Here is a 25,584-nt window from a genome sequence, read left to right as displayed (position 1 = left end):
GAACGTCCCAAGTTTCCCAAGATGTTACCGAAACCTCTCCCTCGTTGATGAATGCGTCCTCGGTACACGGTTAAGCTGCCTCCTCGCTGCTGTCCACCCAAACCGCTGCCGCTGTGGTATCTGATACACTGGTGGCCTACCATGTTGAGTCTCAGTACGTACCCAGGCGACGGGGACGATAATGAAGTGTCACGATGGCCTTCCCACTCTGGAATGGCACAAGGCGTCCTACGTCATCCGTTAAATAGATTCGAATGGTATCCGTGGTTCCCTGACGCAATCCCATGTAGCGTAGGTGCTGAGGGTTTTGATCACGCGGCTGTCTTCCATCATCTGGCGCGACACGGGGACATACATCAGTAAAGGGAGCCATGGTATCCCCGACGATTTGATCTTCCACCGCATCCGAGTAGACGTACGGTATCAAAACCAGCCAGATGGTGTGCTTCCTTTACACCCACGACGAGGAGACGGTCAAACACAGCCACCTGGACAGGCTGAGCAGAGACTTGGCTTATTTCTTCTGCTTCGTCCACCATGGGCAGCTGTATGAATCCCAGCATACGTACTAAAGGAGCAGGCAACACCAATCGGGTGGTGTAGGCAGACTTGAAGGCATCGTGGCCAGGTAGGTTTGAGGTTCTGCAGGGGGAACCCGTCATGGCTCTGCACATGTCTTTTGGTGGGGAGCATGAAAGTTGACATGCGTTTTGCCACGCATGTCAAATCGGAGGTCTTCTTTGGGGTAGTTCACGGTGACGGTGAAACGACCTCGATCATCTGCTAGGTATACTCCTCGAACATCTGCTGTATGCTTTTCCAACAGTTGTGTACAGGTGCGTTGAAGCAAGATGTTCAGTCTCTGGACCAGTTGGCGGCTGGTATACGCCCTTCTGGAATAATGACCTTTTAAGCTGACGGCTTTGATGAGGCCTGGGTTCTCTTCTGTCACGGTCGCATCCTGTGCTGTTGAACTGTAAGTCCGGGTCATGCGTTCCAAGTTCACATGAAGGACAAACCAGTTGAAGGGGTACGACACATTGTACCATGTCATGGGGAAATGAAGTTCACTGACGGCGACTTCCCACTCTTGGCGATTCACTTGAATGGGAAAGGGTAGTTTGACTTCGTAATGATTCACTCTGTTGTCGGGATGAACATCCATGGACGCATCGCTGGGTAAGGTCACGTAAAAGTCCCGCTTGGAAAACACAGACACCGACATCTTTCTCTCTCTCTCTCTCTCTCTCTTAGGGAACCAGACTGGATACAGAGGGGGTTGGAGATGCAGTCGAGGAAGGTGGCAACGTGGATGATGATGACGACGACGACGACACCAACGTGGGTTGTGGGAGCAAGTACCCCAAGCTACTGGCCAACAAAGCTGTCCACAACTGTTTCTCACCGTTGTCCAATGCCAACTGAACCATGCTCATGATGACCACGCCATATATCAGAAACACTTGGGAGAAAAACACCACTTCACTTCGTGGCAAGTCCATGCCAAAGCAACACCAGCGTGGGGATGGCTTGCCGCTCTCCTTGCACCTTGAGATCGGTTCACTCTGCATGATGGTGGAGGCTCCACTGACGGTGGGAGACTGGAGGCCACGCTATTTAAAGACCAGATGAGCCGCAGGGATCCATGAATCAAAGCTGGCAGGGTATCCTGACCATCTCACCAACACTTCATCCTTTTTTTGACGACGTCGTCGTTTCAGGACCTGATCCACTGTGTACACATCATCCGTTTTCTGAATGGGTTGCAGTTCTTGCGGGTAAAAGGTGCCTTGCAGCACTTCTCCATGATCATCTTTCACTTGGTAGACAGGAGGAACACGCCCTTTCACCACCCGATCCACGGTGAACAGTTCGGTGGTCCAGTTGGGAAGGTACCCTTTGTCAAACGTGCCCTTGGTCTTGTTCAAACGGACACGGGTCCCGGGTAACAAGAGAGGGTACTTCTTCTTCTTCTTCTTCTTTGTCTTGAGTTGGCGCTGCTTCTGCTTCTTCTGCCGTTCCATGTGATCCAACACCCGAATTTCATCGTAGGGAGCGTTAGGACGTACATCCACGGGGCGTTGTCCAATCGTACGATGGACACGATGATTGTAGGAATGCATCAGTTGGGGTAAGGCCTTCAGGTAGTGGCGTGTCCCTTGTTGGGTGAAGTAACGCCACATACGGTTTTTCAACGTCCTTTGAAAACGTTCCACCACAGAGGCTTTGGTTTCTGGGTTTTGACTGGTGTAGAAATGAATACCCCGTTTCTTGAGGAAGGCTTGAAAAGGAGCATTGACAAATTCAGTCCCTTTGTCTGTCTGTAACTGGGATGGCACACGTCCTTTGGCTTGTTTCAGGATCCGTTGAAAGGCCTCTATCAAAGTGGCACCGGTCTTGGCTTTCATGGGCTGCACCCAAGCCATTTTGGAGAAAACATCGATGACACACAGCAAATACCGGTTGCCTTGGTTCTCTTTCTGATACGCAAGGAGATCGCTCAGATCGGCTTGCCACAATTCATCCACGCCACCCACACGGTAATGATCCCTGGGAAACGAGCGTCGGGCTGGTTTGTGCAAGGTGTACGTGTCCTGGGTTTTCAACCATTGCCGCACCTGGCGTTGGGTGGGCCTTGGCCCCGTTTTGCTTCCCCCCTTCCTGGGTCCTGCTTTGGCTTGATGTCCTGCTGCTTGCCACAAGGCAAGCCACCCTCCATAGCCTGCTGGGTGTTTGGGATCGTAATAGGTGTGGTGGAGCCATCGTGTCCATGCAGGTGACAAAGACGATGATGATGATGATGCTTTGCTGATGTTGTTTCTCTTTGGACGTCTCATGATGACACTGTCGTTGACATCCCCCTCTGCTCCCTTTTATTAAAAGTGAATCCACTGACGCACCCGGTTGAGAGGGGAGGAGGGGGTCTCTACAGCTTTTTTCTTCTTCTGGGGTTCCAGAGGAAGGTTGGATGCAGGGGGTGTCAAAAACAAGTCAGCGGGTGGAGGGTGTGGACGCTTCACGGGGGTGTCAGGAGGAGGCTGGGTGGATGACCCTTTGGTTTTCATCATCCAGGACCAACGTAGAGGGTTACCAATCAGTTCATGGGGTACATTGCTGGAAGCGAGATACTGACCCAGAATATTCCAACCCCGTGGAGGGCCTAATTTGGTACGTTGTCGAACAAGATCATTGATGAGATCCACCATGTGCGTCCCAGGCATGGGTTCCCCTTCCACCACAAATTGACCCGCCTCATTCCAACCCAAGTCGGGATGAGCACGAATACGGGCCATCAACTGCCTGGCCTTGGTCTGTAGCGTTTTGGGAACCGTTTGCACGACTTCATTCAGAATGGCTTCGACATCATCGGGTTCTGAAACAAAAAAGAACAAACAAACCATGAGCCACTGCTCTACGACCGGCTTCGCGGACTCCTTCTTAGGAAGGCGACCTCTACGCGGGACATGTAGATACACGACTCAGCAAGTCAACCGTATTTCTACGGTGAGGAGATCCAGTCCTGGGGTGCCAACCCTGGGAGTGCCAACCCTGGGGGTGCCCGTGGCCTCTAAAGGTCGTGGTTTGACAGCGGCTTGGTCTTGAAACGCCAAGGTGTGTTGCAGCAAGGTGTTATACTGCTGCTCTCGGTCCCTAAAAGGAACCGTGTCATCACGGACGAGGGTATCCATATCGTGAAGCGTGTGTAAGCGTTTCTGTTCCAACAGGTTAGACTTGAGCAAATGTCGTTGACGTTTTTCTTCTTGCAGACTTTGCCATACCTCTTCTGGGACCATCACCATCTTCCGTGCATGCTTCATCTTGGTGGTAGGACGGTGCAGATGCAACTAACGCCAATCTAGGATGTGTCCTCTATTTATGATCTTCCTTGAGGATCTTCCTTGAGGATCATCTACCCAACAGGCCAGACACCAAGGGACCCACCACCGATGCCAAGGCAGACAAGAGACCTGATCCCCTTCCTTTCTGCTGTAAAAGTTGACGTTTCTTGGACACAGACACCTTCTTTTTCATCAACGTATGCATCAGTGACCCATGCTTTTGTAAACGTTGACGTTGCTGTGCTGTCATAGGAATGTTGCCTCCATACAAATTCACCACGCATTCACAGATGGCTTGAATCAGTTCCGATGGGGCCTGTTTCAAAATAGCCTGTCGCATGGCTGGTGTCGCAGAAGGACTACACACATGACAGAGCTTCTTTGTGACGCTTCAAACGTGCCGACATGATGATGATGGTGTCGTCCCCTGCAGCTGCTACCATTGAACTGACCAGGATGGGGTGGGAGGCCTCTATTTATGGTAATGTCGCTGGAGGGAGTGGGGTAATGCGCCGTTGTGGTCTTCTTCTTCTTCTTTGACTTCGTAACACCATCCGGGTCAAGGCTGCACCTGGGGCTGAGGGTGAAGTGACCCTTTCTTCTTCTTCTTCTTGTTCTCTTGTCGGGTGGGTGACTTGCGACGCCCCTGGGGTTGCTTAGGGCACGGGCGGCGACGGGCGAAGGTGCTGAGGGCTTCTGCTGTTTTTCCTGTAGGTAGGACTGCCAGTTCAGCAAGATACGGGTCAACACACCAGCCAACGTACCACTTCCACTGCGCGCTTCATCAGGTAACTCAGGCGTTCATCCAAAGGTAGTCGTGGATTCGCAATCTTGGTCAGCATGTCTTGGTGTCTCAACAGCCAGGTCTTGTGCTGCGTCTTCAAAGGAACACGTCCTGCTCGCAGATTTCTCACGGCAATGACAAACCATTGCAACAGTCGATGACGTCCTTTGACAGCCACGCTCTCTGCCGAAGGGAGTCGTTTCTTCATGATGATGGGTTTGACTTTTCTGCGGGCGGGCATGCTTCTGTGGCTTCCTTTGCGTGGGGTGCCCGGGCTGGGGCGTTTAGCACCCGTACGTTTCTTGCCGGTGCGTTTGGTGCTGGTGGTACGCCGTTGGGTCAAGGGTTGAAAGGGTTGAATCATGGTGGGAGAGAGGGGAGACGATGGGAATGAAGGGGGAGAGGCCGGAAAAGAAGAAGGGGGAGAGAAGGCAGCAGGAGAGGCACGATACGTACTGACAGGGACAAACGTGTTGTTCATGGTGGGGGCTGTGGGGTACAACTGCTTTAAGGAACGTCTTTGTTTGGAGGAGGAGGAAGCAGAGGGAGGAGGAGCACTTAGACTTTCGTACAGTCGTTGCACACCTGACCGATGTTGTTCGGTGGGATCACGACCCAAGGTGGTCAGGAGTGTTTTATGGATCGGTTTAAACAACCCTGTGGCAACAGCACGTTTATGGGCTGGGTCTGTTTCCGTCTGTCTCCCATGGCAGCTCTGGGTCAACTGGCCGTAGGGTAGACGCTCATCTCTATTTATCACGACTTGGGAATGTAAAGGATGGTGGGATTACGAAAGAGATGGGACCGTACACGGTGCTCTTTGGCCGTGGTCGGTTTCAAGTCCAGAAACAAATAGGAATAAGGAGCCAAAGTGGCATCCTCATAGGCTTCCCGAAGGAAGGCCGTCTGTCCTGGAAAGATTTGTCTGGCCAAGTGATCCATTTGCGAGGCGTCCCTCGGGTTTTTAAACAGCACCATGTAGTGGGCATTTAAACTAATGGTGCGATGATGAGGCGATGAAGCAAAGAGGTTTTGCGTCAAGTACAACACGGACGTGTTGCGATGATGACTTTTCTTGGTAAACCATCGCAGAACTTCGGCTTCTTCCTCTTTGGTATTGTCGCCCAGTAAATCATCAATGATCAACCAATGGGGCGTAGGCAAACCCTTCTCGGTCTTAGCCCCAGACCCTGCAGGTAACTGCGTGTTGGCTTCCCCCCATGGTTTGCACAAACGTCAGGGGTATCCCTAACCTCGAAGTCAGAACTTCCAAGTCCTCATGCATGGGTTGCCATTCACTGTACACCCACACGATGCCCTGAGGTGGAAGATCAAGGATCCCCGGTTGAAACACATGTTCCATGAAGGCTTTGACAAACGATGTTTTACCTGACCCTGTAGGGCCTGCAATTAACATGGTAAAGGGATGACGTAACGTGAGTGGGGTGACCATGGCCTCCACCAGGTCTGAGTCTAACACTGTCCCTGATAGTGTCCCTGACATACTGACACACGTCTTACCACCTTGCGGGTTGCACCGGAAATGACCTCTAAGAGCTAAGATCCCTGAAGATATAGAAGACACAACCCTTTGAAAATGGAATTCACAATTTATTGAGGAACAACATCAACATGGCAAACAGATCAACAATAATAATAATGATGCATTAACAGATCAACAACAACAACAGGTCATCCACAGATCACCACCAGTTCAGGTGATCATTGGGATTGCAAGTCGAACACCGTAAAAAAGTCCATTTGACCGGGATGAAAATGATTTTCATCGTTAAACATGGGAATGTCGGCAAAAGTCTCTGGCTCCTCCTCTGGAGCCGCCACTGAAGCCATCACCAGATCCGTCTCTGGAGCCGCCACTGAAGTCATCACCAGATCCGTCTCTGGAGCCGTCACTGAAGTCATCACCAGATCCGTCTCTGGAGCCGTCACTGAAGTCGTCTCTGGAGCCCTCTCTGCTCTCACTCTCTGCTCTGCCCTTGTCTGCTCTGCTTCCATGGTGATAGCCATCGGGAGTAGATCATACAAGTCTTGCAGATCTGGAGGTAACTCTCCCCCTCTGATAGCCCCAGGACTGATCCCTTGACCCTTCTCGCTCTCCCACAAGTCAGTCATCTCCAACTGTTTCTTTGGAGTCTGGGGTGCTTTGAGACTCTTAGGCTTGGGGGGTGCCTTCTTGGTGAGTGTCTTGGGAGGGGACGTCTTCTTGGTGACTGTCTTGGTGGGGGCCTCCTTGTTTGACTTCTTCTGTTTCTTTGGAGAAGTCGTGGCCAGGGTCCCCTGGGGAGGTGACGCCATCTTGGTGGGTGCCTTGGGAAGGGGCGGGGTGGAGACCTTCTTCTTCTTCTTCTTTGGAGAAGTCTTGGCAGGCGTGGTCTTGGGAGGTATTCTTTTTTCGAGGCACGGGCTTGGGCGTCATGTCGGTGACCTCTGGATCATTGGAGAACAAAGGTAGAGTGCAGGTGGCATATCGAAGATCATAGCTGGGTGGGTGAGGCCAGAGTTTCACCTGGAGTTTGGCCAACAGCTTGCTGTACAGCACACCATGGTCATAGGTCATAGGACGTCCATTCCTCAACTTGAACACGATGTGGAACATCTTGTTGAGGAAGGTCTCCCCTGCATTTTCCTTGGCATGTGCATCGTTGATACCGATGAGGATCAAGCGAACAGAGTTGTTGGCGCTGTCGGAGAGGATACGCAAGTGGTCTTGGTGATACGCCATCCAGTAATAGTCTTCCTCAGTCAACTCACAGAAGCGACCCATCATGCCATACAGTGTTTCTCTTTTCGGCTGAATATCTGCCAGCTTGCGGATGATCGACGGCAACTTTTGTTCCATCACACGCAGCCGGTCCTGGAGATCCATGTAGTTGGTCTTGTATAACTGGCTTTGAGTCATCATGGTGTTGTGGAGATGGGCCATGTCAGAAGCGAGGTCCTTTGCCTGCGAAGCCAAGTTGACGAAGGAAGAAGGGAGGTTGCCTGGAGATGCCATCTGCAACGACTGAACTGATGCAACTGATGACCCGCTCGATCGATCCTGCGTTTTTATAGGCAACACCAACAGCGCGAGCTATGACGTCACTTCAAATGACGTCACTTCAAATGGCGTCACGATCGTGTTGTTTCTGGATGGCCTCTTGCACGGCTTTTCTGAACTGTTCTATAAAGTGTCTCTCTTCTAGATAGGTGGCAAGCACAAAGAGCAGCGTGAACAGCATGATGACGAATCACGATGGGGTCAGAGTCTTTTTATAGAGATACACAGGATGACGTCACGTGGCTCGTGCATGGATGACGTCACTCACAACAACAACAGCGTGTCACGAAGATGCATGAGCGCTTTTCCCAACATGTTTTTCCCCGACCATGTCCAGGGCTTGTCAATATTCGGATGAGATACACCCATTCCTATTCCCCATCGTTGATCGTAGGGGCTAGCTTCAGCTAACGACTTTGGGTAGGATTGAATCAATCTCTGTTTCAAGTCCTTGTTCTGGGAAAATTTAGCCGTGATCGCCTTGGTCATCACTTCCAGACTGACCGTGTCCCACACTGTTTGAGTGAAACCTTTCACACATCGCCCCAGACGTTTTTGCTTTGCTGGAACAGCCTCGTGCAGAATACGCGTCGCACTGTCGTAATCTCCAAAGTACATGGCTTTAGAGTACATGTAACACTGTTCAACACAATTAAATGTAACACCATCCAAGGTAAACACAGCTGGATGAAAGTTGCTGAACGGTGACTGGATTCCATAGAAGAATAGCCAGGGGAGTGTCACTTGTGACTGTGCCTTGTCCGTGGGAGTCTTGAGACCCAGCAAGGTCATGGCTTCTGTTTCTCCACATTCCTCCAAAGCTTTGCAGAAGAGGGAGTAAGCTTGGGGTCCACGTCGGGGAAGCATGTCTAACAATTCTCTGACACGGTCAAAGGAGGTCCGAGGTTTTTCGATAATCTCTGCCTTCATGAGGATGGTCAGGACTTTAAACGTCATCAGTTTGTCGACCACGGCTTCGACCTGCTTGATAGCGAGCGAGACCACAACGATTCTCCCTAAGCCTATCGCAGTGAGCGGATTCCATCCTTCTCTTTTCTTAGACAACAGAATCTGTAATGACTCTGACAGAAACGTCTCTTTATATAGACACGCAGGGTCGTGATGACGTCATAGGGTGTGTGACGTCAACGTGACCGTGGTCTCCACCAGGTCTGAGTCTAAGAACAGGGTACAACAGGGTTGCGGGTGACCATGGACTCCACCAGGTCTGACCCTGAAGAGAGAGAGAGACGACATAACACAAGAGTACAATACAATTACAATTTATTGAATGATAGAACAACAAATGAACAAGGCAATCACATTTTATGAGTTAAACATCAATACATCAGAGCATGTCTACATCAAAAGTCCATGGGAGGGATGGGTTCACTCTTTGTAGCCATAGGGGAGAGTTTCCCTGGGGACGCCTTGGGGGTCGTACTGCACTCGGCGTTTGGTGTAGACCAAGCGATAGGTTTTGGTGGTGTCCTTGGACAGCAACACGTTGCCCTGACGAAGTCCTCCGCGAATGATGCGGTGTGGGTACGGGACCGTGATGTTGGCTTGATCCCTCTGACAGACGAGGTTCTTCATGCTGTCAAAGTGGACATGTTGGCTCGCCCTGTGATTTAAAGTAAATCCTCGGACCTTGCTGATGCCCACACTGCCGTCAGATTGAGGATGGCGCAGCTTGTAGCCATAATTCTTGGGTCCTGCCGAGACAAAGGTTTGAATGCTGTTGCCCCTCCCAGTTCATCAGTCAGCTCCCCAAGGTATCTCCCAGTGGCGGGTTGTAACTTCGTGGACGGTGAATGTAAATGATACTGTCCAGTATCAAAATAGAGGACACGCCGATCCAACGGTTGCAAATAAGAATACAACTTGAGACGGGCTTGCGCTGTCACCCAGGCTGCAATGGCCACATTGTGGGCTGGATGAGGGTCGAAAGTCTGCCTGAGGTTCATGAGTGACACAGATGAGGTCTTCATTGATGATGTTAATGTCTTTCACCACACGGCACTCATCCCGGAGGAGGGCAAAGTACCTCTCAGGGGAACTGATATATTCCGTCTTGGCAAACCCAACGCGTTGACCAAACTTGCCCCAGTGATTGTTTAGGCAGGCCTTGGCTAAGGCACGTAGTCCTGGGTTTTTGTGAATGCGTGCAGGATCCAAGGTGACTCCCTCTTTCTGTTGTATCTCGTGGATGTAGGCGCTTGGGTCTGGACAACCTTCGGGGTAGCCACTGGCCTCTTGCTTGATCTTGAAGAAATTGTTGACATACTTGGCAAACAGTCCTCCCTCTTGGGTGTCAGGGTCGTAGGTGGCAAGCGTGTCAAAGTGCCAAGCCTCAAAGATGTGAAGCACTTGATAGCCGCACTTTTCAACAGCAAACTGAAGCTCTTTGCTGACGTAGGTACCGATCCATGCCCGGTCTTCATCCCCGTGGGGGCAGGGAGCATCCAACTGCTCTTCAGCACACGTGCGGCACAGTGGAAAGAGCAGTTTGCCTTGACACTTGTAAGGAAGAACAGGATGATAGAGGTCGGTGGGTGGCAAGACTCGGCACTGGATCAGGCCGTGGAGCTCAAACAAGTCAGACACGGGGAGGATGATCTTTGATCTCGGGGTGTCCCACGGGAAAAGTACCATACTTGCAGATGTAAGGGTACAGCGAGCAAACGTCCACATATTTAATTTCTTCATCTTCTTTGGCTTCGTAGTACAGTTTGGTGGCGTTGGTACGACCTCCAAAGAAAGCATCTCTAGGATTCAACGGGTCAGGCATGTAGGCATGGGGTCCTTGCAGGGTAGTCAGGAAGGCTCTCAGATCACCGTTGTCTTTCTGTTGTTTCAGAAAATCACATTCCCAGAGGGTCGCCACTTGGTCGATGTCGGGATGTTGACGTAACACACCCAGGCGGTACATGGTATGATGGTATCGTTCCCAAGGGGTGGTACCCAAGCTAGCATGGCGTTCACATCGACTCGTCTTGTAACAGCGAGTACAGCCATGCCAGAAACAGCCCAAGTATTCGTACACGGTACGTGTCTTGGCGTCGTAGCCATCTGCCATGTAACGACTTCCGTCAGCACAGTCAAAGCCTACTTCTCTCCACCATTCCGAGCATGTTGGATGTGGACCCCAGGGTGTTGATGCATGACCCAGTTGAGCCAGTGGAGACACTGAAGCGAGTAGCGACGCTGGGGACGATAACCTTGAGTAGGTAGGATGGCGATGGTACGGGGTTCCAAAAACTGTTTTCGGAAGGTGAGCATGCAAGCCATGGGTAGAGTCACTGCTTCATAGAAAGGGTCCACGTTGTTCTGTTGGATGAATATGTTGCGGAATGCAGCACAACCTCGACGCAAAATGTCCACATCACTCTGACAGTAGGTCAACAATTCTTCATCCAGATCAAACACAGTCCCTTCAGCCACCCGTGCATTGTACCAGGCCAAGAAAGCTTTACGTTCGGCAGGAAACATGCTGTCAGGATCGTAAGTAGACACGGGAGGATAAGGACCCACATAGCCTTGGTGAGCTTCGGTGTTGAAGAAGTGAGGGAAGTAGCCTTTCTTGAGTTCCGTCAAGGCAAACGTTTTTGGAAACTGCTTCAGAGCCATCGTGAGGAAGTTGAGTGAATCCTTGAAGACAAGACGTCCCACGGTCATCTGCAAGATGTGATTCCCACGTAGTGTGACCTGGGGTGCTTTCACGAGATGTTGATGGAAGTACTGTTGGAGCAAGTGTCCATCATACCCTCGGTAGTTGTGAGCAATGACCAACACGTCGTCATCATCAAGGGTAGGGGAATGTGTCGTCTTCGTCGCCTTGTTCTTTGTCGCCGTTGTCTTGTTCTTCATCATCATCATCATCGGGTTCTGGTGATACCAGTTTGGGTTGTTTGAGGCACGGCCTGACGGCTGCTGCTGCTGGGATGCCTTACGTTTCTTCTTCTGCTTCTCTTTCTTTTCCACCAGGGACATCAGCCAGTCACCCATGTCCTTCAAGGTCGTCGATCCCCGAAACATTTTGATGCGACTAGGCCCTTCTCCTTCCTTACGCCAGGGGCACTTGGCACACAGCTGATCCGAAGCCTCGGAAATACATTTTCCACATCCTAGATGCACCACGCACAAGTTGGGAACATGAGTCCCTTGATCTTGAGTACATTCAAAGTCATAGAAGATGAACTGACGTTGTTGTCGTTCTTTGTCTTCATCCATTTTTTCACCGTCTTCATTTAGTTTCGGTGGTTCGATGACGGACATGTAACACTGGTGGTTGGGTTTCAAGGGTTCTTTGCAGATCTTACAGTCACGATTCGTGCCACACTGGTGGTTGGCCATGCCCTGAATTTTCCTCACGTTGACTTTGGCATAGCAACGGTGACAGGTGTGGATGGTGGAGCAGGTACTGGGATGCTTGGCGGAGGCCGTCCGATGGCGTTCAAAGCAGGTAGGGTTTCGGAACCATCCGCCACATTGGAGACAGGAGAGCCCTCCCCTTGACCACGTCACCACAGTATCCGAGACATTGGCACCAGTGGCAACGAAATTCTCGGGTGCAGCGATGATCTTCAGAAGTGTTGTAGCCTTGGTCACACGTTTCACAGTAGTAGACACGACCTGTAAAAGCAGGCATGGAGGTAATGACATCGTAATGCTGATGGTGATGATAGAGGTGAAGGATCTTGGTGGGTTGAGGCACTTCACTCTTGTACAGGAGGCGATTCATCACATCTTGGGAGTAGACTTTGAGCTGATAGTAAGGGGCCAAACGTTGACTGAACAACTCCCACGTGGCACGCCCTGTACAAGGACCTTCGGGGATCTTGAGTTGGCGACACAAGCCCTTGGCAGCCTTCAACTGCGCTGGTCTTTCTGCCTACGTATGTATTTCCATTCCTTGGTCCATTCCTTGGTCACAGGATCGGGTTGGTGTGCGTGGTGACTGGCCACGACCAGGGCACGGGCAAAGCAGAGCTGATCCTCATTCTTGATTTGAACGATGCACTGTTTCTTTTCCAGGAAAGCGTTTAAGCCAACGAGGTGCCTTGGCCGGCCGTGTCCCTCACCGATACGATCAGGATCCTCTACATGCAGTAAGAAAATGTCCATGGTGTCATCGATATGTAAGTCGTGGTTGCTTTGTTGTACTTTTTCCACTTCGCCCATGATGTGTTCCCCCTGGAGGTCACCCATCCGCCGAAACGTGATTCGGATGTCTGTATCCAGGGCGGGGTGTTCCAGGGCCAATCCCACGCGATCACCATCCTGGCCACCCACATCGTCTCTCAGATCTGCTAACACGGCATCAAACTGTTCTCTGAGAACGACGGGAAGGTCTTCAGGCTGTTGACGTTGCAGCCAAACAGGGTTGAACTTCAGGTGGTAGCGCTGGGTACCAGTCCGGAATTTCTTGGTTGTTTTTTTGAGTCGTCCGCTCCAACTCGTAGGGCACAGGCTCCTCTTCAAGTTCATCTTCGTTCATTCGTGGTGACGGCATGGTGAGAACTGGTCAGAGCCACGCTGAGCCTGGTTTATATACATCACGTCACCCTATGACGTCACAATAGGTTGTCCTAAGCGTAGTAGTGCGCACCATGAGCTCATGTGTTATTTATAGGAATGATGTCATACCCCATGACGTCACACTAGCCTGTTGAGTCAGGAGGAGAGTGGTGCGAACCGGATGCAACCGGTGCGAACCAGAGGCGTCAAAGTGACGTCATCAACCCCCAGCTATATAAATTCAAGGTTTTCCAGCTCTCCTCATCAGTTGCTCACTGAAACTGGAAGCATGCAGTCGTCTCCCGCCTCCGCCTCCGCCTCCTTCCGTTGCCGCCTGTGCGAAACAGATGACCACAGTTATCTACACTGTCCCAAGGTGACCTGTGCCGAGTGTGGTGATCAAGGTCATCGCTATTACGTATGTCCCAAGAAGACCAAGGACAACAACAACAACAAGCACGATAACAACACCTGCTACAACTGTGGAAGAAACGAAGGTCATCTCAGTTACGCCTGTCCACATCCCTGTCGCCACTGTGGTCAAGAGGACCATAAGAGTATGTACTGCTCTAACAAGGGCCAGAAACGTCCGGCTCCCCCCCCACCTACCAGCCAAGTGAACCGCCAAAGAAAGTGAGTAAACGTGAAAGCCAACATTTACTGACTCTACTCCATGACAAGGTTCTCCTCGTTCAAGATCGCATAGACACCATGTACTCTCTACTTCAACGCATCTTGGAGTTTGTCGAACCCATGGACGATTCCAGTAGCAGTGCCTCCAGTGCACCACCATCACCACCATAGATACCTCGGTGATCTCTCACCCACTCATACCAACGGCCCTTTTCAGGGCCACCCACCTGGCTCGAAAGAATGCTCCATCCAATGTTGTTTTAACCACACACACTAACACTTGTCTAGCCACGCCATCGTGTCCGCCTCACCCCCTCTCTCCCTCCTTCCCTCTCCTTTTCCTCTCCTTCCCTTCCCTTCCCTCTCCGTCCCGTCCCGTCCGCCGCTCGTCCGTTCCGCCATCTTGAAAGGCGTCTACGCTCGCGAGATCCCGCGAGAATCCACGAGATCCCGCGAGATCTCACCCGATCCCGCCGGATGGGACGCCATCTTGAACTGCGTCCGCCATCTTGGCCCGGAGGTGACGTCATCGTCATGTGCGCGCACCCACCGGAACCGGTCGTGACGTCATCGCGATGCGTGCGCACCCACCGGAACCGGAAGCACCGGAACCGGAACACGAGTGATCTCCCCCCTGATGGCGGCACATCCGGTCCCCGTGGGTCGCCATCTTGATCCAAGATGGCGGCGCCCATGGGGACCGGATGTGCCGCCATCTTGAAAAGGGCCCAGGGTGACCCGGTACACTACTGCCACATTACCCAAATAGTAAAAGAATTCAGTGACTCAGTGAGACCAAGATATGTGTAGCTGTCTGTTACCCCCAGTTCGATATTTACACATAGAAACGTAGATTCTGTGTTTGGAGTTGCAAGATTCCGGAAATGAATTACCGTGGGCTTGGTTGGTTCAGGTCGTTCTCATTCTCAGTAAGAAGAATGACGTAGGCAAGAACATTTACAATATGGTCATTAAATTGGACACCAAGTGAAAGCTAGTTGATACGAATCAGTCATTGATAAAAGTGTTAAAAAGCAGGGGTGGTAATAAACAACCCTGATGAAGGCCCCAGTTTGTTTCTTCATACTCTTCCTTGATTCAATCAATGAAGTTAGAGCGTATATGTGTTCAGTTGTGGATCTTCTTTTCTTTCTGTAGCCGTTTTGTTGGCTAGCCAGTAAGTTAAGACTCTCAACGTGGTCAGTTAGTCTGCTGTTGAGGGCGTTACAGTACAATTTATAGCACACACTTGTCAGAGTTATACTTCGATCTGATAGTGGGTCTCTGGGGTTAGCTGTCGACGTCTTAGGTATAGGGTTAATAACGCCTTTACCCCACTCTGTTGGAATCTTCCCGAGATAAAACAGTCATTAAAAAGCTATGTAGAATTGCATACTAGGTGCATGTTTAAGAACCTCTGTTGGAATAACATCAAAGCCACATACTTCCCCCGAGTTTGCTTGAACCTGAGCATTATGGACTTCCACCATGGAGATAGCCGCATTAAGTCCTGATATACGAGTGGAGTTCGACGTTGACACGTCACTGATGACGTCATGATGATGTATATTGCTCGTGCCACTTATATTACTGTTCAGCAGAGTCGAATAGGTGTTACGCTATGTTTCCATAACAGTGAGTTGATGTTTGCTAAGGGTACCACCTTCCAGTTGTACCTCCATAGGAATAATTTTCTTTCGTTCATTCCCAAAACCTACATTTCCAATCTTTTTCCCGAAATCACTTCTACCAGAGTCACATACCACCTCTAACTCACACAGTGTTTCACGGATATGTTGACGTGTACGTAGCTTTACAGTCTTATCAAACAACTCACGTTTTTGCACATACACATTCTTAAGACGCCTTTTATCTTGGCCTTTACCTTTGCACCAGGCTTTCTCTACGATGACCTAACCACAAAGTGGAATGATATGTGTAAATCTGAGAAATATGGTGGCTGATTAGGGCCATTGCTTTCTCGCCTTACAATTCTCGTCTCGTGCTATCGCTTTTTCGTCAGGTAATATTGCTTTCTCGTCTCGTGTTATCGCTTTCTCGCGGACGAATTGTAAGGCGAGAAAGCGATGGCCCTAATCAGCCACCATATTTCGCAAATTTACACATGTCATTCCACTTTTGCGGCTAGGTCGTCGTTCCACCAAGCCTTCTTCCCCTTCCGCTTCCTTCCGTTTCGTGCACTCAAATACACCCGTTTGGATGGGAGCTTTTCATTCATTTCTTTTTCACACTTTCGACAAAATTATTAAAAGCAATATCTCGTTGTTGCTTCCACGACGTTTCCATATATAAAATCATAGCTGATATATCACTAAGAATGCTTCAGAACGACAGAAAGTTTACAGGAACACAAGAAACATCATGTTTAAGAACGTACTCTGCACAGGTCTGACCAGTGTCCGTCGTGTCTGTATTAGCATTGTGCTCATGAAGCACCACCTCCCATTTGAGAAAGGAATGGTCTAACTTCGTAGCTTCCTTGGCGTCCACCACTACTACCAGACAGGCTCAGTCAACTACGGCGTTTGGACGATGGACACTGAATTGCTTGATATTTCCTACACTCTCATAACAACATAAGTAGTACTCTACCACAGAAACGCCCCTGGAAGAAACATATATAAAATCATTTTTTTGAGGCGTCACCACGCCCATTAACAATATACATATTTGCATTAACAAGAAAATCAATAACAAGTCGACCATGATTAGGAGCTAGAACAACTCTTTTGGGTAGAAAGAAAGTCAACACCTTCAATGAAGTCAAGTTCACTGCCACACCTACTGATAAAATCACCACATATATACACAATGTTTTCGTTTTGATACAGTTGTCCGTGACAACGGGAGCCGTTGGAGATGCAGATGGACCAATAAAGTAACTGAAACAGACATCGGAGCAGGAGAAAGCATTCATACAAGCCTCTGACACCTGGTATGCGGCTGGTTGAAAGAGCAATGTCCCAGTACACTACTGCCTGTAGTTCATTCCCCTCCAATGCGTGTGCAACGCGTGCCGCAACCCGTGTGAGTCACGTTGGTCACTCATGTGGAACCCGTTGGGCACGCGTGTGAGACCCGTGTGCCACACGCATTTCGGAGTGAGTGAGAATGGTTTTACGCCGCTTCTATCAATACTCCATCAATATCTCGGCTGGTGACACCAGAAATGGTCTTAGCGTGACGAGCCGACCCTTTAACCATTTGGTGACTCCACCATCCCGAGTGAGCTTCATCTGAGAGGGAGGACAGAAATGATGCAGGTGTCAGATGCTTTCGACATCCTTGAAACCCATGATCACTGGCATGGCATTAGTCTGTTTCAATGTCCCTGAACCACATTATTTTCCCTACTGCCTGGCCCTCCCTGCAATGCTAAAACCTTAAATAAAACGATTCTACACTTCCGCGGGTGTTTCCCATCTCACTGGCGCTCCTTTTCAATTTCATGGGGTTTTTTGACTATCAAAATTATGTATATTCAGAGACTATGCGTTAGTCTAGCATGGTGTTGACAAACCTGGACATAATCGAGCCAAACTTGGGTTGAAAGACTGAGTGTCGCTGTCTTGACAGTCCAAGGGAGACAACTCCGCAAAAGCGGAAGAAACGCTTGGGTATCACAAGGATTCAATATTCACTTGTCGCTTTACCGTTCAGACAAACGACAGCTTCATATATGGGGAATTATTTTATGTGAATACCACTAGACAAACTGATTAACTGTAAAATCATAATCATACCCAATAGCGAGAACCTTTCACTTCAAAGACGGTCAGGTCCTTTTGCGAAAGAAGGTCAATTATGCTGGTGAGAGATGGGAAAGTATTTCAAAGAGAAATCCCTGTTTTACGGTTCTTAACTGCTTTCTGCATTCCTACAGCTGATCGTTTTCATATCCAACAACATCCTCTTCGCTGGATATATATTGCTTTTGAAATCATTCGTCTCAGTGGAGCCATAAAGAGAAATACGAACTTAATACCAGGCTCAATGGCGGCCCATTGGTTTGCATTATGTATTTCTTCTGTCAAGAAGTGAAGGGATTATTATGCCGTTTACGACTCTTTTAGCGCCCTGGAATCTTTGTCCGAACTTATGAATTTGAGAGCGTGGGCATAAAACTTCAATTGAATAGTATTAGGATTTATTTAAAAGTTCACCTTGTGAAATACAAATGTGACGTTTATTTTACCATTAAGATTAAAATACTTCGTTTTAATTACTATCATGTGTTTATATGACTAAAATTGAATTAACCGGATTAAGTAAGGTTTCTGGAGGAAAATGTGAAACGACAAGTTAATGAAGGAAATAATTATTATTTTGATTGAGAATCATTTATGTATGATAATGACTTACCATTTTGAAAAATACAGGTTCACAAACGGAAATAATTCACAGGTGATTTTATATACCTGATCTATTGGCTAAAACGAACCATAGTTAACAAACTATGAAATTACGCGAATACCATGAAACGGTATTTGTATTACATTGTTTATGGTAAGATTCAGTATAGGCCAGCGATGTACGGGTGACTATAGCTATAGACTGCTGAGGAAATTCGAAAGAATCAATGACGTTATAGACACCTTCGATAAATAACAGGTGCTTGTCCTTAACTCAGTAATTCAGATTACATCTCATGTTGCACGAATGCTAGCATTTCTGTGTAGACCACTGTTCATCCTGGATTCTCAACCTGGGCTGTTTTTGAAAGATTGACCATTGGTGCACTGACCTTATTGCTATAATCACTTTTTTATATTTCATTGCAACTGTACATGTATCTGCATGGTCATTATACTCAAACTGGAATTGTATTGACACTATTCTTTTGTAGCGAGTGAGTGAGTGAGTTATAATTTATAGTCACATCGGCAATATTTCAGCCATATTGTGACTTTAAAAGTTATAAATTAACAATAAACACAATTACATTACAAAACACCTGGCAACGAAGGGCAGTAAAATAACTAGATTATCACAGGAATAAATTTAAGACTAGTCATTAAATCTAAAGTATTTTACCTATGAATGACAATACAATATACAAACGGGCTATAGATTGCCAACAACTGAAGGTAAATCATCATACTAGGGACCATGGGGACTTACAGTACTTTTGCTTCCTGCATGGGCCCTAGCTGGATTTACATCAACCCTTCAGCTGTTAGCAATTTAGATATATCTAGCCATACGCTAAAATTACACATATTCTACGATTAAAAAACGGAAAGTTGAAATTTACTTTGAATGTTTTGGGACTTACGTACCCTCTCAAGAGGACAATAAATTTACAGTACTTTAACACACACCCCCACCCCCACCCCTCACCCCCTCGAGGATACAGCCACTAACAATCTGAGTTACTAATTCAAACTCCCAATTATAAAATATTTAGCTATTTACAAATCATTTAACAAATCTAATTCTTTTAAAAATGCAATAATTAAATGAGAACTGATATTACTAAAACGATCCTTCATAGTTTGTGATTTAAAATAGATATCCCTTGTGATGGAATATTCAACATCTTTGGTAGCGATATGCAGTAACTTATATGGCTTACTTACTTTGAGGGAACAATCGCTCATTTCTGTGTTGCTTGCTGATTTCACATGGGTTTTTTTCGAGTTCTAGTGTCCGCATTGATGTTGCTGGAATATTGCTGAGCAATACCGACTACGTCGTATGTAACAGTTAAATGAATGTAAACATAAAATTCAAAATATTTGAGCCCATGATTAAAACTGACAAAAGAAACACTTATACATGAGAAAACAATTCGAATGAGAAAAACAACTTGACTATTAAATTTTATCATGTGTTATTAATATGTAATGTTATTCATGTAATAATACAAGGAGGATAAATGCGGATCTAAACAGCATGTGATTGCCTTCCACCATCATAACATTGTCATATAACATAATTATCATAATGTTACTCTCAATGGAAGTCATTATGTGTTTGTGTACGTTGATAAGGTCTGGTGCCATTTTCATTTTACAGTACGCCAAGACGTTGTAAGATGTCCCATTTGTGAATCTGACGCATTGTCTTTATCTAATTAGGGTCGCCCCAAAATACTTGACCCATCATAAAGTTGAGTTAGACATTGTGGTTTTGTAATGACCTGAGTCAAACTTGCTAGATTTCCAATTAGATCGAGCCGAGAATACCCATAAATCCATGCACTGACACTCTCGCTGACATAACAATCACAAAGCAGTGATTTCGATTGAGAACATTTCCGATCAAGTCAATTAGTTTCGATAGCGGCCTTGTCACAGAATTGCAAGGGTGATAAGATATGTCATAAAAATAATGTACTGATTCCAACCTAAATGATGCACGTGTTCTTAATGCTGTCATTCCAAACCCGTTATGTTGCCCGAGGCGAATATGATGAGAAATGAATCAAACGTAATGTCAACTTCATTGTAATTAGCCTGTGACAATGAGATAACGGTACCGGAATATACAACCTCTGGAAACGGACAAATATCATTTTAAGGAGCAGGTGCGCATTTAACGGGATAAACTATGTCGTTTACAACGGAAACCAATAATGAAAAAGATACCTCCTTTCACTTTAAATTACAATTTATCATTCTCAGAACGGGAAATGCTAAATTATCTGATGATATTGGAATAAGAATTTCTTATATATCGGTAACTCATAACAATGTCATACTCTCTGACAGAATGGTGTGACCATTATTATGATGATTTGTTTCATGCATAATCTGTTTGTCGACGTTTTAACACAAGTGTGTAATGTGCTATGTTGGAGATTATTCCTGCTAAAGCCCACTCGCAGATTAAAACTACTTTGCAATCGAATTTTAATTGATTTTGTTTTTATCTGGAGGCTTCAAATGGGTTTTCGTCACAACCTGGTCGATTGAATTGAAATGATAGTTTCTATAAGGGGAAAACATTGCCGGTTTAGAGAGAAAAAGCAAAGCTCAATTTAAAATGCGGCATTAAAATGTAATTGAAATTGCTGTTTCAGAAAATTGTATTCTTGTGAAAAAGTTAACATCAAACATGGTATTGGACTTTCAATTTCTGTGTTATCATCAAGCATCCATCATAAAATTATTCCTCTTTAATATGTGAGACAAAACATAATTTTTATGATCAATTGGAGTTGTTAAAATGACTCCATCAATCGCCTGATTAAAACCGTAACTTTGACAACAATGTCACTGTTGTGACATGAAAACAGGGCAAGATCATTTTTCGCTTCATTTTGTTCTGAATACAGCTTGATTGGGACGATTTAAAGACGCTTTTAACACTGTTGCAGATGTACTGCATCATGCCAGCTTAATGCGTGAATAAAGCACAAAGTGATGCTGACCTTAGACAAAGTCAAATCTTTTATCTTCCTATGGTTTCGGATTTGTATGGTACAGTCAGGATGTTGGCGATATTTCCCATTTTTCTTTCCTTTTTAAGAAAAGACTCCTTGATTGTGATAAACAACGTATTCTTGGTAAAATAAGTGTACATCTCCATCTAAGGTATTTTAAGTTAAATCATTGTTAAATATTGAATATTATGTTACTTCCATTTATCAGATAGCTTTTAGAAGAAATACATGTTTACTTAGGTTTCCACTGAGATGTAATATTGGAGATATTAATTTTGACAAGATATGTAAAATGTATGACTGCGGCTCGAATGAAGATGAAATTCACTTCATGTTTGAATGTACATCATATAAGTTTATTAGAGATATGTATTTTCAATATTGTTGACAGGATAGCATGCCGAATTATACATCTTCATGTCATAAGTAGCATTTGTACCCAAACACTTTTCAACGGTACGAAATATATTAAAGAGGATCATGCTGTTAGAGTGAGTGAGTTTAGTTTTAGGCCGCACTCAGCAATATTCCAGCTATATGGCGGCGGTCTGTAAATAATCGAGTCTGGACCAGACAATCCAGTGATCAACAGCATGATCATCGATCTGCGCAAATTGGGAACCGATGACATGTGTCAACCAAGTCAGCGAGCCTGACCACCTGATCCCGTTAGTCGCCTTTTACGACAAGCATAGTAGTCTTTTATGACAAGAATGGGTTGCTGAAGACCTATTCTACCCCGGATCTTCACGGGTCTCATGCTGTTAGAAATTCGGTTACATCTTCTGTTATATGTAAACCGCTTTTTTACCTCACTCACCTTATTACCATTCTGTCCAGAACACAAAGTATAATATAAATATAAAGTTCAAAGGACAAGAATTAATTGGATAGCAGAGCTTAGCAGAAGCAAATTTGATGCAAATTTGACGTGCAAATTTGACGTACAACCTTTGTGTGAAGTATAAAACGTATGTTTATATAACCAGTGCACATAGGTGGACCGTCATGCATATGATAGTGACCTCCCATATTTGATAACTAACTACCACACTAGCGCCCTCACATATATAAATGCAGTTGATACGTTGCCAACAGTATAATGAAATTTACAATAACATGGAACTTGTGTGTGTCCTTTTCTTATCTTATTTTCATGCCCGAGTAGGACACTGTTTGCTGGGAGCTATTGTCACAGGGAACTGTTTGGACTTTAATACCGGCCACATTAACTCAGGGCTTGTTACAATCACTGGATCTGTTATCACTGAAACTGAAGTGACACCACACTAATTTCCAACTTGTATTTGATGTCTTTATATTTTCTACAGGTGAAACATATGTGTTGAATGTAATTTTTCGTTCATAAAATCGTGTTATCAGCAAGTACTGATTTGATAATGAAGTCATGGCTGTTGACGCATGGTATTGTTACATTATCTTTTCTACATCGCTTCATGTTTGCGATGACATGGATGATAATTGGCAACAACTTCTGAAAACAAAGGTAGGTTTTACAACCCTGCAGTTGTATGTCAACATCGCCAAACATATGGCATTAAAGAAACGCTACACACCCACCTGACTACAGGTTAACAAGCATGCATGACTTATTGGAAGTTTGCGAGTTGAATAACTTACGTTAAACCACTAGGGTAAGTTGTGTCCATTGTTCTTGGAAGTGTTTTATAAGCATAACTGATTAACAGCCCTCGGGCAATTATTTCTATTTAAAAACAATAAGATTGTACTTATTTTGATAATCTTGATCATGCCTAATACATTACACGCGTATTAAATAAGTATGCCCTCGTGGTGAAAGCCGTTTAATCACCCTCACTATGATAGTTATTTAAATTACTACCTTGTAAGGGTGATTAACCTATACCTAAGCATGGCGAAGACACAGTTTTCTGTAACAACGGGAGCGGTTGGAGATGCAGATGGTCCGTTAAGGTAACTGAAGCAGTCATCGGAACAGGAGAAGGCGTTCATACAAGCCTCTGACGCATGGTAGGTGGCTGGGGGAAAAGAGCAATGTCTCAGTATGCAGTAGCACGTTGATGTATGTTGAAAATAGGAAGGCTTTTACGTTATGTTAACGCAGCATCTGATAATCTCTATAGTTTCATATTGTATATTCAGCTCCATGAAGGCAAAAAAAACCTATATATCTGAATCATAAGAAACCGTCTATGATACCCCATGTTAACCATGATTACACAATGCTTTTTGATTACACAATGCCATATTAGAAAGCGGTCAAATGTAACATATGTTATATTTGGGATTACACTTTCTTAGTTAAAGTACAAATTCTAGTACTTTTTGGAGGGTTGAGTCCCATCCGGGTTTCGAACCCACACATTAACTAAGAAAGTGTAATCCCCAATATAACATATGTTACCGTGTTAAGCAGTTTGGACCGTGTTACGCAGTTTGGTTCTCGAATGCTGATGGTCACAGTAGACAGCTAATCTTGCTCATTTCATCATCTAGACTGGTTATCATTTGTGACTTTTATATTTACACTAAGTTCTCGAATAAGTACAACCCCATGGGCCTTTCTGACGAAGGGAATAAGAGGATCTTCTGGAATCTTTTCCTTAAATATATGAGGAGAAGTTTCTCCTGCCTTGCATTTCATATCAGATCTCAAGTTACAAGGAGACCAGCTTCTGTGTGGAGATCATTCTTGCGCAGGATGTTCAGCCTATTTCGGAAATGTGTCCATTGTTGCAATGAGGTGAATATTACCATCTCTGTCTTTATTTTTATAATCAATGACTTCGCGTTTTACCGCATTTGAATTCTTATTGCCCCTCTATTTGGACTCACGTTGAAACACCTTTGTAGCAATTAGTATTAATTTGTAAACTTAGTTACGTTTTGAATACAATTCTGTATTACACCCCATCTCTTTGCTGTTTGTTTGTTTCACACCGATTCCCGGTAACGTTTTCTTTCAACTTGGGAATGAGCACGCAACGCAATAATCAAGCTGAGAAATCACTATTGACAGGAAAATGTCACATGATTATCATCCTAATACTGCTTAGGGCATAGGGATATAAGTGGCTTGTCAAACACAGGTGCCTGACGCAGACTTTCACTTCGCCCTTTCTGTACTCCTGTAATAGTTTTCAAAACTTTGGCTTTTACGTTTGACAAATTGTGAGGTACAATCGAGCATGCGGTCTCTGCAAAGATTTCCTAAAACACATCCGATTCTTTGATCACGGTTGTAACAGAATATTAACAGCCTCAGTAAAACTTTGAAAAACATTAATGGTGGATATATTCCATGAAATGTGTTTTAATGTCCACAATGAATACAATAATTATAACAACCGTTGATATGAAAGAATAGCTATCAGACTGTCTGACTGCCAACCAATTTATGGTAAATCGAATATTCAGAATGGACCCAGTTTTATGTTTCATAAAGCTACTTTATATGTTCTTCAAAAGTCTTTCTCCCAAATTAAATAGCCCTCTAAATTTTACAACATCGTTGATGTTTGTTTCATTATGAAACCTGGCCATAGAGAAACAATAATTCAAGTTATATGTCGGTTTAATGACAATTTTAATAAATCTTGTGGATATGGAAGGAGTCAACTTGATCTGGGATGCAGGGCAGAACTGATACAGGTCTCAGATGTCATCAACATCCTTGACACCCATGATGGTTGAACAAACCTGGACAAACCTGGACATGTAATCGGGCCAAACCAGGGTTGAAAGAATGAGTGTTGATTGTTTACAGTCTAAGGGACACAACTCTGAAAAGTGGAAGGCACGCCTGAGTCCATCCATGCCCAAAACGTTCAAGAAAATGTTGGGAGATGGAAGGAATTTTCATGCTAGTGCTCATTTATGACTTGTCATACAGCACCGTTAATTTCACATGGGTTCAATATGCACTTGTCGCTTTACCGTTAATTATTTTATGTGAATGCGTCAAGACTAGCTGATGCCACAGATTGACTGTATGATCATAATCATACCCAATAGCGAGAACCTGTCAATTCAAAGACGGCCAGGTCCTTTTGCGAAAGAAGGTCAATTATGCTGGTGAGGGATGAGAAAGTATTTCAAAGAGAAATCCCTGTTTTATGGTTCTTAACTGCTTTCTGCATTCCTACAGCTGATCGTTTTCATATCCAACAACATCCTCTTCGCTGGATATATATTCCTTTTGAAATCATTCGTCTCAGTGGAGCCATAAAGAGAAATACGAAATTAATACCAGGCTCAATGTCTGCCCATTGGTTTGCATTATGTATTTCTTCTGTCGAGAAGTGAAGGGATTATTATGCCGTTTACGATTCTTTTA

Source organism: Haliotis rubra, unplaced genomic scaffold, assembly GCF_003918875.1.
Source record: "Haliotis rubra isolate DU_JTF1 unplaced genomic scaffold, ASM391887v1 Scf68, whole genome shotgun sequence".
In the NCBI taxonomy this organism is placed as follows: Eukaryota; Metazoa; Mollusca; class Gastropoda; order Lepetellida; family Haliotidae; genus Haliotis; species Haliotis rubra.
This window is presented reverse-complemented; position numbering follows the sequence as displayed.